General features: G+C 48.1%; 1 protein-coding gene across 8 annotated transcripts in view; it reads right to left on the bottom strand.

Moving 5' to 3' along the window:
- Positions 1-19731, bottom strand: part of ZFHX3 (zinc finger homeobox 3) — a 308931-nt gene that overhangs the window by 222870 nt on the left and 66330 nt on the right. For 3 of the 8 annotated variants that reach the window (XR_013760296.1, XM_079117849.1, XM_079117845.1), the window contains exon 1: positions 6568-6707. The exons of 2 other annotated variants lie outside the window; for them this stretch is intronic. The gene's annotated coding sequence lies outside the window, so the exon portion shown is untranslated. Of the gene's footprint in view, positions 1-6567; positions 6708-17324; positions 17465-19731 lie in introns of those variants that run through there. 3 more of the 8 variants (XM_079117847.1, XM_079117851.1, XM_079117850.1) reach the window with 3 other exon arrangements.

Genomic DNA, 19731 nt, shown 5'->3' on the forward strand with positions numbered 1-19731 from the left:
TCAATGCACTAAGTAACTTAAGGTGAAAACCTGTTTCCTATTTCATTGCCTTCCCGGGGGGAGGCCCGTTTTACAGATGAAATAAGCAAGGCTCAGAGAAGTTAAGTGATTTGCCTACAGTCACACAGCTTAGGCTGCAGCAGTGCTGAGCCTCTCACCAATGGCCTCAGCAGAGGAGTAAGACTTGGAGCAGAGTGATGAGCAGAGGCCAGCTTTCCCAAGAGGGAGTTCTCCCGATTCATCTCTGCTTCTCCAATGAGGAAGGCCACTCCTCCCTCCAGGAAAACATCTGGGAGTTGGCACCAGGATTTCCCTCACCCTACTTGTCCCCTGTCTAGACAATTCTTAGCTTCCCCAGTAAAGGCAAAATAAGTTGACAGCCCTTTCCTAAAAGGTGTAAAAGTTCTCTGCTTTCCCCAAAGACACCCGTGAGCTTCAGTTTACTCTTTGGAAAAGGCATGGGGTGGGGGAATCCTATCATTTTCCACTGGCCATTCTTTACTGGGAACTACATTTTAAAAGTGGGTGAAATACAATCTTGTGAAAGAGGGAGCAATCTGGGCCCAGGGAGCACCCATTCAGACAGACAGGTACACAGACTCAAAGTCCTCCGGAGTGCCTGGCAATAGTTCCATACCACATAAATGACACCCTCCAAGACAGAACAGAGAACATATTTTAAAAGCCGTCATTTTAAGAGTGACATCAGCCTTCTGACACCCAAGCTGAAAACCAGGGGCCTCGGCTTTATGTGTCCAAAAGTTGACTCGACTCTTTAACAAGGGTGCAGATATTCCACCGAGAGCGGGAGGCTACAAGGAAAGCAGAAACCACTCCCCCACCAGCCAAATGTACATTAAGAACCAAGGCCCAGAGCCAAAGAGCATTTTAGGAAACAGGTCCTGGAATGGTGGAAGAGACTTGCATTGTTTCTTGAGCAGTTAAGAAAAACTGTTTAAAAAAAAAAAAAAAAAAGTTGCTGACAGGCAGGAAAAAAAAAAAAAAAAAGAACCCACAGGTTTTTCCACGTATTTCCACTGGACAAAGTTGTCAGGAAAAGAAAAGTCGTCCAAAATAGGCCACTCAGAGACCATAAGTGTGGGAAGCAAATAAGTTCAGGTCTCTACATATATACTTTTTATAGACTTACAGTACAGACTCTAGAAAAAGAACCTTTTAGACACTGAAGGGAGATGTCTATGTTTGAACAGGTTCTTACAGGACTTTGGGAGCGGAGGAGGGGCCTCAGGGCTGAAATCGAATATCAAATTAAGCCCCTTGGTCTTTTCTACCCTCAGTTGATCTCAGTCCACTTGGGCCAGAAGACTCAGGGTCACCTCTGAACTGGAATGTCAATGCAGAAATGCAGAGCCTAGGACACACACTTGTACAGGAGATGGTTTGTGCACAAAATCTAAGTCAAGGTACTGGGCATATAGCTCAGTTGGTAGAGTGGTTGCCTAGCATGCACAAGGGCTGGGGTTCGATCCCCAGCATCACCAAAAAAAAAAAAAGTCTCTTCTAAATCTAAGTCAACTAATACTTTGAAAAGAATTTGTCCACAGTCATGTTCTTGGATAGAGTCAGGAACTATCAAGAAATGACCAAAACTGCTCACTGCAGCAAAGCAGTTCAGCCCTTAAGAAGAATCCTTCCTACCCATTCAGAAGCCCACATATCCCCCCTGCCAGTCTGCCTGTTCCTGATATAGTCAACCCTCCAAAGCCCCCAGGTACCCAACCCTACTCTTTAATACCCCTCCAGACCCCCAGTGTACAAAGAGTAGTCCCTAACTCCTATCTCCAGAAGCATGGGGGCAGGGGTCTCATTCCCAGATCAAAGGTTTGTGGCCGAAATCACTTTCAGGACAGTGCGTGAAATCAGCAGCAGACGAAAATTCCACCGTCTTTTCACACAGCCCAGCGGAGCCAGTCAGCCTGGTTCCAGCCTGAGTCTCCCTGCAGATGACTGAAGATATTTCACAAGTTCCTAACTGTTGCCCCCAAAGACCTAGTTCAGATTAAATTCAAGATAAACATTCAAGAGAGACTTTAGGGCTACCATGGGATTCACTTCCTCTCCCAAATTAAGCAGGACAGGAGGGGAGAGGACCCCTGCCCTTCCCCATCTTCACAGAGAGCGGCCTTTGCAGGGGATTGGATGGTTCAGTCCTGAATGGGGCGCAGCCACAAGGGGCAAGGGTAGGTCGGGCAGCCCCTGTTTGACACACCTTTCTTCCTTCCCTGGAAGCCTCAGACCCGACTCCAGGGAGGGAAGAGCACGGAAAAATCTTAAGGGTCAGTACATGTGTTAATACCAAAGTTCAAAGAGTGGGCAGCTGAGCCACCTTAGGCCTCCCCCAGGACAGGCAGGCTCAGGCCCCTCTGGAGACGAGCACACCAAGCCTCCCCACTAATCCTCCTGTTAACAAGCGCACAGGGTGACCCTCCCGTGGAAAGGAAGAAGGGCTTGCCCAGGAGGCAGGTACAGCCCAGGCATTTCCCTGAGGGGCCCAGCTTGGGGTTAAAACCAACAAAAAAGAAGTCTTGCTATGAAATGGAGCCCAATTTACCACCTGGCAAACTTTCTACATCTCCTTTCCTGTTTTAGTTGCATGCTTAGCCTTACAAAAGCAAGAAAACTCTAGGAATTAAGGGTGAAAGAAAGGCAGAGACATCAAAGAAAAAAGACATCAAGTGTTACATATAAGGAGCCAAGGCAACTTCCTTGGGCAAAGAACTCTCTAGAAACACACCTGTCACTGCTAGACTACCAGCTTGTTCCCTGTCCCCTTACCCAAAGAATGAAAATCAGGAAAAAAAAAAAAAAAAAAATCCAGTTGTGTCACTGCTTCTGAAACATCAGCACAATGCTGCTGTCAATCAGAGCTAAGCCTTGCTTTCCCTCAGTCCCCAGTTCCTGTCCATACAGGAGTCATTTACCATATTAACCAAAAAAAATTTTTAAGCCATCTAACATCTGATTGTCACTTCCCACATGTTCAAAGAGAACAGTCTGGCAGCCAACTTTAAATCATATAGAAAACAAATCCGACAGTTGTTGATTTGGTAGTTTTTTTCCTTAATCTGGATTTTGAAAGCGGCTTGCCAATGAGCCAAGATTTCTGCCTGGGTCTCTCCCTTGGGGCAGTTTGATGCAATCTTAGCTTCTGTGTGTTTGTTTCTCAATTTGAGTGGCCCAAGGACGCAGGACACTGTGCTTTTGGACAGAATAAGCACCCTCAGGATCTGATTAAGACTAGCTCCTGCAAAGGAATATCCTTTCCTGGATTCTGTTAGAACTGGTTTTCCATTTCCCTAACCACGATCTTTAACTCCGGCAGAGGATGGCGATTCTAAGCTCTGCTGTGATTTCTAACAATGACCATTACACCAAATTCTCATCCCAGAGCATTTGGATGACCCTGTGAAGTTCACTGTAATGGAATCTGCCTTCCTGTTGTGTTCTATGGTAACACCCCCATCCTGGTTAATTACACCAGCCTTGGGAACCAGAGCAGGTCAACAGGCCCCAATGTTACGGAAATAGGCCAGGCTAACAGCAAGCAACCATTTTAATAGCAAATGAAAGCGTAAACCACAGCATGTATTGTACTTCTTGAGGTGGCTCCTGAGCATCAGGTGCATTGTCCCTGTAGTGCTGGCAAGCACTGGGGTGGAGCTTGCTGGAGCTTCTTCAGGCCAGGATCACCACTGCCCACCTGCCAAGACAAGGCTAGATCCCTTGGGTTGAGAAGCAAACTAGTTACTCTTCAAGGGTGCCAATAAAGACAACTTGCTTTCTTTGCCTTCAGGTAACAGGAGCAATTCCCCATACTTTTATAAAATGTTGCTTCGTCACTTTAAATGACTGTTTTTAAGATGATACTTTTGCAACTTTGTAATAAAAATAATGTCCTAGGTAAAAATCTGCTGTGGGCCCTCAAGTATTTCCAGGCTCTTATACATTAACACTTCAGAAGCCCAAAAGCCCTAACCCTTAAAAGATATGCTAAAAAGGAACACCACCACATGGTGACAATAAGGACATGTTTCCCATACACCACATGCAACCAGCACTAAAGGAACTAAGCCAAATCACCACCAGCCCCAGATGATACTTTTCTAGCAGTCTGCAATCACAGACTTATTCTAATGAACCACCCATCCCTGGGTCAACCAAGGCGTGCCGGCCCTGTCCTGAGAGCGCCTCGGAGCCATCGTTTTAACGTCATGATGATGAAAGCTGAAATCTTGTTTATTTTAGCTCCTCGCCACTGGGCAGTCCAACTGGCACTGAGTTTACACAGCAGTTAAATCCAATCCCAAAGCAGCAAGGAGGCAGGCACTTCACTGCCAGGTTGGGACACCTGCTGGGAGTACCATTTTATCTGGGTCTCCTTCCACCCTCCCCTAGTATTCATTTGAGCAAATGAAAGACAGAAGGAAAGAAACCAAAATTAAAGTTTCAGGTGGTTGCAGAAGCAGCTAAGGTCTATTTTGTTCTGGAATAGTTAGCAAGTGTTTCTCAATGGCTCCCTGTCAATCAAAACTGTCTGCAGGAGAAATGGAAAACAGTAGCTCTATCCCATAGAAAGTGTAGCCATTTAGGGGGAAAAAAGAGTTGGGAAAGGGAAATGACCCATGTCATAAAGACAGAAGGTCTCCAAGTCACTTAATTTCTTGCGATTCCAAAAGGACTGTTTTTAAAGTGTAAAAGTGCTTGCTTCTGCATCTGCCCCATGTTGTTAAATAACACTTGTGCAATTAAATAAAAGACCAAGTGTGACCCCAGCCCATTCTGAGAGGCACTTTACATGCTTTCTGAAAACTACACTGGAAACCAAATGCAGACAATTTCCTTCGTCCTGTAATTTAAGCAAGGCAGAGAGGGAAAGTTGCTCTTGGCCTTCATGGCTACGCGCGCTCTGAAAGGGCGCCTTCAGGGTCCCTTTGCAACAGAATGAACCCAAATACAGATGTGCCAACACCCAGGTATGTGCCTCTCTCCAAAGACCCCATCCTCAAAACCCTCAAATGATTGAGAACCATGGTCTCCTGACTCCCCTGACACTCTACTTCTGTTCCCGGTTCCTCACATTTGGGTAACAAGAAGATTCAGAATCTCAGGCCGCCAGTGGCTGTTCTGATAACAAGAAACAGGCCCACGTTCCCAGCTGCAGCCTTTCTCGATCAGGTTACCTTGGAAGGTATATGTTTTCCTATCAAATGCAGTCTCCAGTCTGGACCACAGCTCTCGGGCTTCCCCCTCCAGCCCAGCCCACTGGAACTCACGATTTTTAGGGTTTCCCTTGAAACCTATCCAGAAACCACAGCCATTAAAAGAACATGAAGGTTTGACACCTCCTGAATTTAGGAATGAGGGGACTCTAGGGGCCAACTCTACAAACTTGCACCTGCTGCTTGATGGCAAAGAAACAAGAGTTCCCCCAGCTAGGGTGAGCTTTAAATTATACTCTATTTATTTAGTGGCTTGTCTCCAAGGATCTCAAAGCATGAGATGAAATAAGATGACGTGTAACTTTCTCACTATCTACCTTCAAGGCTTAAGTTTGCTTTTTCCTTGCTTTGCTTTGATGTGTTTCCCTGTGCAGGCCCCAGCCTGAAGGACAGGCCTTCTCTCTGTGCCCAGGTGGGGCTTCTGTCCTTTCTGAGGCTGTCAGTGGCTTTTAGAGAGTCTCCACGACCTGTTAAATGACACAAATAGAGGGTGGGGGGGAGGGTTGACCCTCCTGGATTCACCTGTTCACGGGCAGGTCCTTTAAACCAGTTTGACACCTTGTAAGGGCAATTCCCTCTCAGAATGCACCATGCACAGGGCTGTGGTCTTTGCCCTCCAGGTGTTTCCCCATCCTAAATAGGTATATCCAAAGCAGAAAGAACCATTTTCTAGAAAGCTCATTTCCCTCCGAGTCTACCAAGATCACTTTTGGATTTTTTTCTAGCACTGACCTAAACTTGGGCATTCCTCTTCCTTTAACAGGACAAAAATCTTAGCTCTCCCTTCACACACACCCTCCCCCAAGAAATAAATGCTGCTCTGGTTTTTCCAGAGTGAGAACAAACTAAAATTAGAGGGTGGACAAAATGATCTCCAAAGGTGCCCTCCAGCTCCGACACTCGGATTCCCCCTTTAATTACTCCTCAACAGGCGCATTCTTCACATTGTTTCGAACTGACCAGCGACTTCTCTGGGGCTGAAAAGGGTGCATTTTTAGGCAGAGGAACCCAAACTTCCAAGTGGCACCAGCAGCACAATTATTTCAGAAGGCAGGAACTAATCCCAAAGCAGAATAAGGAGACGAAGAGGCCGGCCGGGGAGGAGAGAGGGGAGGGAGGGAGGGAAAGAGGAAGGACTGCACTCTGTGCCCAGTAGAATTGAGACGCTCCCACCCCAGGTAGGTTACGGCCGGAGTCTCGGAGTTCAAGTGCATCCAGCCTGCCCTTCCCCCACACGCCCCAAGAGAATGGGAAGTTCAGCCAAGACTCGCGGCACCTGCCTGCAGCGCTAGGCCGGCTGCGCGCGGCGGGGGAGGGCTGCACTCACCTGGCACACAAAGCCTCCGCACACCTCCGGAGGGAGGAGGCACTCGCAGGTCCGGGGGCCGCGCCGCCGTGCGCGACAACGGGAAATTCCAGCGGCACCAGCGCCCCGACCTTACCCACCCCAGGCGGCATTCTCCCCACCTCCCGCTGGCCCCGGGGCTCCGAGGTGGCGCTGGCTGGGAGCAGGGGCGCCGCGGGCAGGGGAGGGGGGCTCATGCTGGCGGCCGGGCTGGCGGCCGGCCGGTGCCCGGGAGGGAGGTCCCCGGGCGCGGCGGGGATTCACCCACGGGGCGCGGCGCTCGCGTCCCGGTCCCCGGCCTGCCCGCCGCCTCCGCGCTGCCCGCCCGCCCGCCCGGAATCGCTTTATGTAAATGAAGCTCAACTCGCAGTTTGCGGCGCGCACCGCCCGGGGAAGGGGGGCGGGCGGGGCTGGGGGCCTTCGGGGATCCACATTACACAGCAACAAAGCGGAAGGTTAATTTGAAACTCGCAGCCCCGCCGCCGCCAGGCTCCCCGGGCAAAGCCTGACATCTACAGTCCTGCCGGGCGCAGGCCGGGCTGCTGGCGGTGGCCGCGCCCGCCCGCGGGGACCCGGGGACCCACACGGGCGCCGGAGGCCCGAGCTCTGGGCCGCGCTCGCTCCGGGCTCCGGCCTCAGGGCAGGCCGGGGCCGCACCCGCCCGCCCGGGGACAAGGGGCCCTGGCGGCCCGGCCTGCGCCACCCCGGGAACCAGCCCGGCGGGAACAAAGCCGGGTCCTCCCGGAGGCGCTGACCCCTCGCTGGTCAAAAGTCAGGGGCCGGCCTAGAATCAGGCGAGAAGAAAGGGACGTGCCCTCGGCCACAAAAAGCAGCCTGGGGCCTCCGAACCGAAGCCATCGGTCTCTGGGCCCTGTCCGCGTCAGAGCCAGGCCACTCTAGCATGGGGACATTAGCCAATGTGGACAGGAATTTATTTGAAACACACACCCATCCTATTAACTGCTTTACAGAACACTTCTGTTTTTCAGCTGCAGAAACTTATAAAAACATCCCTGGCTCTCCATTGAGAGTTTAAGGGTAGTTTTTGAACCGTGGGGAGAAAAGAAAATGAGAGTGCTAGGCAAAGAGGAAGAAAAGAAGTGACAAGAAAAGGAGCTGCAGTTGACAATTACATGCTTTAAGGAGACTCGCCTTATAAAGCCACATTATTTCAGAGATGGCAGAGATCATGCCCTTCCCAGGGAGATTCTGCCACCAGGGTCAAAGTTAATGCAGACATCCTAGTTGGTCAAAGCGACTGCTGGACACTTTTATATCTCCCCAAAGTCACCTTTTCCATTCTGATATGCAAAGGCAGCACTATAGAAATCTCACCGGAAGTCCCCTGTCCTCCCCGTCAGAATCCCACCCTCGGCCTGAATCTACTCTGGCTGCTCTCAGCACAGAAAAAAGACACCTGTCTTTTCCCTTTCTGAAAACCACCCACCCAGGCTGGCGTTACAGCCTGGAGAGTCTCTTCCTACCGCACAATAATGAACCATGCAAGTGTTAGAAATATAATAAGCTCACCAGGTGAAGAGCAGGATGTATGGAATCGTATTAGCTTTACCCACACACTAACAGGGAGGAAAAGGGATGCTTGTCTGGTGAACACCATGTCCTTGTGCAGAAGGCATTTTGTACAATATAATTCACGATCAAATTATGTAAATAACCTGTTGGGTACAGACAACCAACCCCTCTCTACATTTTAGTCCAGAAAAAAACTGAAAAAAAAAAAAAAATTTTTTTTTTTTTCCCTGTTAGGGCCCTGGGAGGAAAAAGACTGCCTCTAGGGAATCATGTCCGATTAGGGACAAAGGAGGGCACAAGCCAAATTCAGTCACAGGAGAGGGAGTAGGGATGGGGTGGGGGTGTGGAGAGCCAAAAAGGAAAGTGGAGGAGGAGGAGGATTTTATAAACCAGAGCATGGTCACTGCAGAGCTGCTAGCAGACCGCCTGACCTCAGGCCTAAGAACAGGTGGTGTTTTCAAAACACACTGTTATTTATGTTAGCCACATGAGTCAGGAACACCTTAAAGAAAACCAATTAATAATTTAATTGAAAAAGTGACTATGAATAATACATGAAGGTGATGATGCTAACAATAACGCAAGTAAGGTGGCCCACCGTGCAGAGACATCCCGGAAATCTCTTCAGGAAAATGAAGATGCAGGCCCCTGCTTCTCCCGGGGAAGCAACCCACAGCCCAGCTGATAAGTTTCAGACACTGAGAACACGTTGATACTCACGGAGAATCTTATTTGGCTGTTTGGTCTTAACTTTTATGAATGGGGGACAACCTTGCAATTTGGTGACATCATGAAGTTGGTGGGGTCACAGATAAATACCTTCAATAAAATCAAAGATGGAAAACCCAAAAAACAAGGTCTAAGTCCTCTGAGAGATGGGAAGGTGGTGGCAGAATCCTGAGGGGACCTGGCCCAATTTTGCCACTGTCCCAGGCTGTGGGTGACCAGCTTCCTGCACCTCAGAGGCCAGATAAACAGAACTAAGAATGACCCTGGGTCCATTTTCTTTATCTTAATCCTACAAAAGCTACACACATGGTGAGGCCTACTCAAGCCTGCCTTTGTTCCCAGGAAAAATTTGACAGGTAAGCCACCGGCGGGTAACGTAAGGCCTCTGTACAAATATAAATGTAAGGGATTGCACGCACTGGGATGCTACACCCACTAAAACTTATTCTCATCATTAACAAAAACAAGACGTCTTCAGAGGTAATTTGCAACTTTTGAACTGACATGTGGAAGGAACAGTTTCTCTGAAATACATGCAGCAAATTCTATCCTCCAAGCTCTGAGAAGCTCAGCTCTTCCCAGGGCAGCTGCCTGATGTTAAACCCACGGCCTACCCAGCAGTGACAACCTGACATTCTCATCACTCCGTCCTGAACACTGTTGACAAATAAACCCACTCTCAGAAGAGGCGATTCTTCCCTCGAAGTTCTCCATACCCAGTCTTGTCTCCTCTGGAAAGTGTAACTGGCAACAGCCAAAAGGATAAATATTTAAAAATAAATCAGGGAAGGCAAACCCCTTCTCCACTCCTCCCCTTACCCATTCTCCAAGCCAGAGGCCTGCCCCCTAAGGCTTAGCTGGCTGGCAAATTACAATGATCCGACCCAGCCAAACCTGCCCTCCTCTCCCTCCCTCCCCCCGCCCCACACAAGCTCTCTCTAATGCTGTATCCTTTCACTTCGGCAAAGGTAAATATGATCTCTGAGCGAAGATCCACTGGATGTCAGCATACTGGCCTCTCCTCACAGCACAATTGGGTTTAGGTAGATTTGTGTGTTCTTCCAGATCCTTCTATTTTTATTAAATTATACATCCACATTGATTTCAAAACTTGTGCTTAAATAATCTGGAGGCTTTAACAAAGAAAATCCTAGCAAAGGGCAAAAAGCCACAAACAAATGTCCCTGAAAGAAATGACACATTTGAATTGTACTCCATGGCCTGAGTTCACCCCATCATTTTGAGGCAGTTTTATTTAAAGGCCTGGTACCCACTAGGTGGCCAGGCCTTCCTGGGATGGTACAGAGGGCGGGATTTGCTCCAAACAGCCCTTGCTCGCTCGCCCACAGAGCCCGTGGAGGCTGAAGCATCAGGGCCTACACACACATTTTGATTCACATTTCTCTGACTCAAATCTCAAGGCCTCTGTGTATCACTGCAGTGCTAATTCCATAGATTAATTTTTATGCCCAAATCATAGGCAGAGCGTCATCTAGTTTACTTACCCACCCTTCGCTCAGCCCCTAAATCTGTCAATGATACATACAAATGAGTAACCCCCTTTTTTTCTTTTTAGAGCCGTGATTCGAGAGTTCCCCCCCCGAATCATTTTAAGTTGTAAAGCCCAAGTCTGAAGAAAGCAAAAAATACAGAATTTGCCTTAAAACAGCTTTAAACGTTAAGAGCTTACATACTGCCCCCCCCCCTTTTTTTTAAACAAAAGTATTTCTGAAAGGGCAAAGAGAATTTGCCATGCAAGACTTTTATACCCAAGGGGATTCTTACATTTGTGTTTCTAAACCTTGAAATTGAGAATTTTAATGAAAAGGCAGACAGATGCTTAAGGACAGTATCGCAATCAGGGTCCATACATTATAAGAGAGAGTGATGCGCTTTGTTTGGGGCCAAGGAAAAAAAAGAGGTGAACTCCTATTTTGATCCTGGGCCATCCCCAACTGTCTGACACATCCCTTTACACTGGCCTGAAGCAAACCACTGAATTCTTGGAGGGGAAGCAGGTTGGAGGCAGAATAAAGGAAACAGGAAACAGGAGAGGAAAAGAAAGGGGGAGGGGATATTGCCTGTTTACATAAATCCTAGTTGTTTTTTTTTTTAAATCAACACAGTATCAATTCCACAGTATATACCAACAGTTCTTCCAGTTATAAGCTTGAACAATCCATTTAATAGATATCAAACACACAACAACCAAGACCAGGTTTTTGGTTTTTGTTTTTTTAAGGAAGAATTTCATTGAGGTTTGCAATTCTTCCCTATCAATCAGCCACTTCTATGTAGGGGCCAGAAAACTAGAAGATAAACAAAAAAGATGACCCTGTTCACGCTTTCCTCCAAACGATTCTAGAATCACATTTTCTTATCTTTTCATTGTAGTGCATTTTTGTTCAAAATCTCTGCTAATCTGACTTCAGAGCCCAGAGCTGAAATTTCACATAGCCTCCAAGTCAGCCAGTGTTTTAGAATTTGGATTTCTATGGAGGCTGTTCCAATCGCCAGTGAGGCCTACGGTAAAATGTGCTTCATGCTGTTCCGTTTGTCTCTCTGCAGACAAATAGAAACTGTGAAATTTAAAGAATGGATGAAAAAAAAAAATCTAAAACAAAGAGGTTAAAAAAATAGGACAAATGTTTTTGCTTTTGTGTCTCCCTGGAGCGATTGTTTGGGGAAGTCTGCGTTGACAATAACCATGAGAAGGCCATCTAAAGGCGATGCGCTCACAAGGGGACTCCGTGCCTGCTGCCTTTGGTCTGGGAGAAAAAGTACCTTAGCTCCGTTCTCCAGGAACAAAAGGCCAGGGCCACAGAAGGGGGGAGAGGTTACTGGGCTTTCACAGGGAGCCAAGTGTCAATGCTGGTTCATTTTTCACCCGTCTTAGTTGGAAAGCAACTCAGGGAACTTCCTAATGACTGCTTTTCCCTCTCTCCCTATTATTTCTAAACCTAAAAAGAAGAAAATAATTTTTTTTAAAACCTAAAACCCACCATCTTATTAGAGGAAGGCCTTTGGGGCCTACACAGTCAGCTTTTCCTCTTTCCTATGCCCACCCTACCTTTTTTTTTTTTTTTTTTAAAGAAGGGGTTCCAATCGTAGATCAGATGGAAGTAAGAGACACTGGATGTTATGGTCATTTCTAGTAACACCAGACTAGTCTTTATATTTCCAAAACGACAGGGAATAGGAAAAAGAAAAGGAAATGGTGAAGAAAGAGGATTGAAGAGGGTGCTGGGGGGCTTCAGGGGTAAGGCCTGGAAACAGTTTCTTTTTCTCATAGCATGAGGTCCCTAATGCCAGCTTTGGATTTGCAACTGAATCAAAGTCTCAAAGTCGTCATTACAAGTTGTTGTTGTTGTTGTTTTTTTAAGGTGGGGGGGTCCCCAGAGAAGTGGACAATAAGGATGTATTAAAGACAGACAAGGTGTGGCAAGGGTGGGGGTGACACAAAGAAAGGAAACTGGGATGAATCATCACATGCCATGAAAATACCAGGGCAAGTGGACATGGAAGTGTTTAACCAGATTTGAAGCTGGAGGCATCTTCCCCAGCAGGGACAGGTGACCCTCAGCCTTTGAACCCAGACCTGGCAGCTCAACAGCCTATCCCCCTTCCCCAGACAGCCACAGGCTCTGGCTGAGAAGCAAGGTAAGGGGAGGGAGGAGAGGGCCCTGCAAAGAAGCACAACAAACAACTCAAATATGAACGGAAATGACATCAGCAAAGTGAAGGACCTGTTTACTGCAGATCAAAACAAAACAAACTTCCAAACCTTTTGTGTACACAAGATAACTCTATAAAAAGCCTTCCTAAAATGTCAGCAGGGTCCACACATCAGCATCCCAACAAGAAAAGAGATGACAGCATGGTGTGGGGGGCGAGGGATGGGCACGGTGGGAAGAGATGTGGGGGTGGGGGCGGTCAAACCAGAAGGGGCCAAAAACCCAGTTGCTGTTTCCCCCCTCTGCTGAGCCTTAATATTTATTGGTGTTTATAATGTAAAAGCCATGCTCTGTGTTTCACTTAATACAAGGCCAGACAGTGCTGTCTAATGAGGCAGCATTACAATCAGCTTGTAATACTGAATTTTTAATGCTGCCAAGGATTCTGTTACATAATAATATGAAAAACAGAAGCTGAAAGTGGGCTCCCAGTGACAGGACCTTCTGAGTGCCACAGGCCTGGACTCCCTCCCTCCACCCACTCTCACCTTCTGATCTGCAATCAACCCTCCATCCATATGCAGGAGGTCGGTATGGAAACCAAGAGGATCTTAGGAAATCCACATTCTCCATCCTCATCATCATTATTACTATTATTATCATTTCTATAATCCAAAGTTTCATTCTGAGAGTTTGAATTTTAGCTTATCTGGGGTTAAAAGTCTAAAACGGAGGGAAGGGGGCACTGACAAGACAAAGAATTCAGGGAAGGGGAGGGGATGGCTAATGTTAAGCAAAACAAGTACTTTGGGGAGAAAATCATAGAAGGAGAAAGAACTAAGGGGGTGAGGGGCTGCAGTCTGCCGACCATATTCATAGTGCGGCACTCAGTTTACATTAGTGTAATTTAAAAGTATATATATAGCTGCCGTTGCTCCTCTCTGTAATACCCCAAGACTGTAAATCTATAACCACTGCAATGATTTAGTGATTAAAAACATGATAACATATTGTGTAACTGCAAACCACAGAACCCCTGCCAACTCTCCTCTCAGATAAAAAAAAAAAAAAAAAAAAAAAACACAGAAAATGTGTTGCTTGCAGCAATCTTTCTAAATCCAAAAGATTTTAATAAAAGAACCTATACAGTAAATGGATCAGGAAAAGGCCAGTGAATTTTGTGTGAAACCAGCAAAGGGAGGAGAAAAGAAAAGGGGTGGGGGGCAGCTTTATGTGGGATTCTTTTCCTTGTACTAACAAATTAGGACCTAAACATGCCTTTTCTTTTCTCTCTCTTTTTTAATAGTTTGTTGTAACTGGAATAACTGGTCTTGTGCACTGTCTTGCATATTCAAAGCTGCTTTGTAATCGGATCTGGAGACCCAACCTTATTTGCCTGAACTCAATAGGGGTTTTTCTCCCCCTCCTCCCTTGTTTTGTTTTGGATTCAGTATTGTGGGTTTTCTGTTGTTGCTGAGAGCACGGTCTATGCAGGCAGAGACTCTGGTGCCTTTAAGCTGCTGAGCAAACACCTGAGAGGGGGAGGCACAATTTGTAACATGGCAGGAGGAGCCTAAAATACACACACACACACACACACACACACACACACACACACGCACACACACACACAATAAAATCAAAGCAGCTGTAGGGGTTTTGGCCTCTGAGCAGCTGACCTGACCCTCTTCTGTATATTCTTTTATTTCCCCATTGCAGGATTCCTGCACCTTGGGTCAGATTCGAACTCAATGTGACCCCCAGGAGAAGGCAGTCACAGAGTCCTGGAAAACAGCTCCATATTTAATGGGGGGCTAGGGGGCTAACTGCATACCATTCAGGCTCCCCCAGTGTAGACACCCACACAGTGTGTACACACACACATCTGTCAGAACTGTTTAGGCCATAATGACCAGCTTCAGCCGGCTTTCACAGGCCACACCACTGAGAGTCTAAACTCTCTTTGCACCCCCTCACCACAATAAAATCTTCATGCCTACAACTCTACCCATGAACACACACATGCACAGACGAACACTCCTCCAGAGACTTTATGTTTAAAAAGTCCACAGATCTGAATCGCCTCCTCTCTGGACCAGAGCAGGGCAGTTTGTTCAGAGAAATCAATAGGAAAGAGCATTTGCAAATATTTATATAAGCCCTGTGCGTTTCAGCATTAAGTAATTAAAAACTAAAACCCAGGGCGGGGGGAAGGGAGGAGACACAGAGGAAGGCTGCTGGCCTCCAGTGGGTTTTCCTGCCCACACCTCATCTCCCCAAACCGCAATTCTTTCAAAACTGACTCCATGTACACTTTTTACCAAATCCTGTTGAGCACCATTTGCTAGACTATTTCAAAATCATCTCCAAATATGGATTCACTTCCCACCAAGCTTTCAAGACAAACTGTAACTGTCTGTATTCTCATACACACAGCAACTCTTACTTTTGACATTGCTTCCATCTCAAGTGTATTACTCTCTTATATTCCTATCTCTAATTTACTTCCAACAGTAAAAGAAACCTAACATCATAACACAATAAGAGGGCCTCTGAAGGAGTAATTCCATAAGCAAATCCCCACCCCTCAAAGACCCTCCAATACTTCCCACCATTCTCAAACTCATAGGGTACCTACACTTTGGGGGTTCAGCATCTGAAACCCCCACATGTGAACACATATTCTCTCTCTCTCTCTCTCTCTCTCTCACACACACACACACACACACACACTGGATGGGAGGGGCGGACTTCAGTAAAGTGAAGGAGTTTTTAAATGAGCTACCATGGAATGGACTTCCCCTATATTGTTCTGGAAGGCTGGGCAGTAAATTCTGGTTGTTCTGCCTCTAAATCTGCTCAGAGAAGCAGAGCAAGGCACTGGAGCACCCACACTGCAGATATTGTAGAAATTTACAGTAAATGTAGGTACACGATTGCAGCACACTGCCCTATTGATTATGCAGATTGTGATCAATCTCCCCTCTCCTGGTTCCCAAGCTTCTTTCCAAACACCTCCAAATAAGTTGATCTGTAACTAGCCATTCAACAAACTAAGGAGTGAAAAGTAATTTAATATATATATATATATAAAATAAAGCCTAAATTGTACCTACTGAAAGGGTTCAAGTCTTTTTTAATTCCAAGGTGAATTTATGTTCTATAATTTGCATTACAGCCAAGCGATCACCGTATGTCATATTCTTCAAAGGTACTTAACAAACCCCCTTTTAAAAGTCAGTAGAACTGGAGGCCAGAAAAAGGCAATCAGCCTCCTCCTTCCACACAGTCCTTAGATCAAGTTTCAATAATTGAGACCAATAAAAATTGTCATATTTACCCTACTTCAAAGAGACGAGGGAAAAAAGTTAAGAGTGGGTGATTTTCGAAAGCACTTGTAATCAAAGAATTTGCCATAGTGGAAGGAACTGCACATTTGACAAAAGTCAGATTCTAAGCAACAGATTAATTCACAAAGTGAAATACAGATATATATATATATATATATATGTGTGTGTATTTTAATAGCTCCACAAAAAGCCTACAAGTACTGAGTCCATACACAATTTAAACACATTGCATGAAATACACTCAGATCTACTCTCCAATAGATATGCAAAATGTGTACATTAAAATGCATAATGCAAAATTCAGGAACGTGGTTTTTGCATCTAGTAGAGCCAGGCGAGGGGTGAGAGCGGAGAACCGAACGTAAACAATCCCAGATTCGCGTGAGCAAGGGGGAAAAAAAAAAAAAAAAAAAAAAGAATCCTCTGATCCGACGTCTCTCAACTCAGCTGGTCGGGAAAGGCCGGCCAGGCTAACTCTGGCCCTGGCCGGCGGCGCAGCCCGGAGCCCCCGGGAGCCCCTAGTGTCCAGGGCAGAGCCCCCTCTAGGCGCTCGCGGCTCTGCCAGTGGGGCAGGGCGCAGGGCGCTCAGGTAGAGGGTGGCGCGGCCACCTCGCCCCCTCGCCCCCTCGTCCCCTCGCCCCCTCCCGGACCCGGAGCTGCGATCCGGCTCCCGAGTCCCCAGCAAGTCGAGCCCTGGCGCGGAAGGCGCCGGCCGGCAGTGGCAGCGACCGCGGCGGCGGCAGCAGCAGTGGCGGCGGCGGCGGCGGCTGCTCTTGCTGCTGCTGCTGCTGCTGCTACTGCTGCTGCTGCTGCTGCTGCTCCGGGCCGGGTGCGCGCCCTGCGCGGCGGTTCAGTCCGGGGCTCCGGCACCGCCCGGGGTGGGGCAAAGTTGGGGGCCGGGAGCGGCGGGGGCGGGGGCGGTCGGCACCGCGGACCCCCCCGCCGGCCGCCGCCTTTGTCTCGACGCGGGGACCCCGGCCGCCCTCCCGCCCTCGGCCCGCGCCCCGGCCGGCCCTGCCCGGCGGCGCCTCCAAACTCGCCGCGCGGGCCTCGCCCCGGGCGCCTCCACCCTCCCGGGGGTCGCTGGCGGCGGCGGCGGCGCGGGGGCCGGGGAGGAGGGGGCGGCCCGGGCTCGGCGGCGGCGGCGGCGGCGGCGGCGCGGGAGGAGGAGGAAGAAGAAAAAGAAAGAGAAAGTTTGGCGCAGGGGGAAGGCGAGCGGGACGCAGCGAGCGAGCAGGGCGCGGGCGCGGGGAGCGCGGGCGGCGGCGGCCGGGCGCGGGAGCCGGGAGGGGGCAGGACGAGCCCCATGCAAAGCAGCCCGGGCGCCCCGAGGAGCCCCGCGTCCGGGCGGTGGCGGCGGGAGGAGGAGGAGGAGCAGGCGGCGACGGCGGCGGCGGCGGCGGCGGCGGGAAAAAAAAAAAAAAAAAAAAAAGAGGGAAAAGTTGCCACTTACGCGGTTGCTTCTCCGGCGGCGGCGGCTGCAGCGGCGCTGCTGGCGACGGCGGCGGCGGCGGGAGCTGGCGGCGCTTTTAATCCCGAAAAGAGGCGCTCGGGCCGCGGAGCCCATCAAGGCAGCAGCGGCGGCTGGCGGGGGTCGGCGGCGGCGGAGGACGCGCTGCTGGCGGCGGCGGCGGCGGCGGCGGCGGAGCTGGAGCGCGCTCGGCGGAGCCCGGGGCGGGAGGCGGCCGCAGCCGGGGAGCCGGAGCCGCCGCCGCCGCTGCCGCCGAGCAGCATGGTTGGCGGGGAGTTTACAGCCCCCGGAGCGGGCAGGGGCCACGGAGGAGAAGCGGCGGCGGCGGCGGCAGCGGCTCTAGGCTGTAATTGGGATGCAAAGCAGGCGGCGGCGGCGGCGGCGGCTGCGGCCGGGAGGAGGAGGAGGAGGAGGCGGCGGCGGTGGCGGCTGCAGCGGTCGGAGGGGACGCGCTGGAAGTGGGAGCTGATGAGTGAAAAGAAAAAAAAGTCTTTGGATCTTTATTCTGCTAATTAGTTTCCTGCAAAAAATGGCTGTGATTAATTCAGTGCGCATGTGCTTCATTACCCAGGCACGACGGGAAGGGCTAATTAGCCACCTTCTGGATCAATAAGATTCAGCAAAAAAGAAAAGGGGGAGGTGGAGGGAGGCAGAGGGGAGGAAGGGAGGAAAAAAAAAAAAAAAAAACCAGGGGAAAGTGATGAGCAGGGCAAGGAGAGCAGGAAGAGAGGATGGGAGAAGAACCTAGGAAGAGGGAGAGAGGCACCAAAAGTTTATGCATGTATTAAAAACACATACACACACGACACGCGCGCACGCACACACACACACACACACACACACACACACCCCGAGAAGTGAAATGCAGAGAAGCAACAATAGGGACCTGGCTAAGATTTTTTTTTTTTTAAGAATTTTTTCCTTTCCATTCTTTTTTTTTTTTTTTTTTTCTCTTTTCCTTCTTTCTTGTAATTTCCTGTCTCCTTTTTTCTTTTTCTTTTTTTTTAAGCAAATGCAACAATACTTAAATTAATAGGAAAAGAACATCTTCAAAGAAGAGGGGGGTGGGCAATAATGGAGTGGGACAGCTTAAAGCAAAGGTTTAAGTGAAAGACCAGAGGCTTAGAATAGAGACCACTTTAAATTGCAAATCTGAGATTTCTGAACGGAGGAAAATTACCTCCCCCCAAAGCAGAGGACGAATGAAGAAAATATGGAAGAAACTTTAACACATACCACAGACTAGACAAAAAATATAATATGTTAATTTTCTCTTCCGAAATAAGACGCAATCAATCTTCTCTGGTTCTTTAGAAGAAGAGGGAAAGAGGGTCGAATGGGATGATGATTAGAAGAAATAAAAGGGGAAAGTGAATCAGAACTTAAAGGGGGATACTTTAGAAAAGACAAGAAAAGGAAAAGTTGCATTTAGAAACAAGTCCAACTTTCTACCTTTCTGGACTTAAGAAAAAAGTAAAATCAATATTTTCGTGTAAAACCTGGAAAGCAGATGTTTTCAAAACACAGGAAGCTATTTTGCCATCAAAAGCAGGGATGTAATAAAGGCAGTGAAAAATAATTTCGGACTAAATTTGTAAGAAAGAAAGCCAATATATTTAAATAGCGAGGAAAGGTCTAGTGTGTAGAAAGAGGGGAAATTACATACCCCTTCCCTAATGCCAAAAAAAAAAAAAAAAAAAAAAAAGTCTTACAGCTACCTCCAAGAGTTTGGAACAGAGTCTCAAAGCCAAAGGGTTTGAAATGAGAGGATGGATTTCAGATAAAGACTAGGAGCGGTACATCCCACCAGAGCCCAAAGGAGATCCCTGGAATCAAAGACAGCAGCCAGGGACCCTGCTACTGTACCGATTCCCAGTACATCAAAGCCATCACTTAGGCTGGTGCACGGTACCTCCAAAAAGCAAGCAAACAAATGCAGGAAGAAAAGAGTCAGCCTCTCTCTCTCTCTCTCTCTCTCTCTCTCTCTCCCCCCCCCCACCCCACTTTCAAATCCTAGTCTCAGCGTCATTGCTACAGCAATAGATTTTTTTAATGACAAGTATGTATTTATGTAAGTTCTAAATATGAACTAGTACCATTGAAATTACAATGTCTGGAATAAAATAAAATGCAATCTGCACTTTAAGTGATCTGCAAACAAATGTAAAATCAACATTTATGTTTTTGAAGGCTTTAGTAAACCCTGTAACATCAGGTAGAGAGGGTGGATGCGCTAAAACTTAATTTTCTTGGAAATTTTTTTTTTTTTCCCCCAGCCTACCAAGATTACTTATCTGAGAAGGAATTTGGGCACTAATCAGGAAATCTGTTTGATTAGAAAGTAATTCTTCATTTTGAGAGCTTTCCCAATGCTCTTAAGAGCATGGAG

This window comes from Sciurus vulgaris (genome assembly GCF_902686455.1).
Source record: "Sciurus vulgaris genome assembly, chromosome: 17".
Lineage (NCBI taxonomy): Eukaryota > Metazoa > Chordata > Mammalia > Rodentia > Sciuridae > Sciurus > Sciurus vulgaris.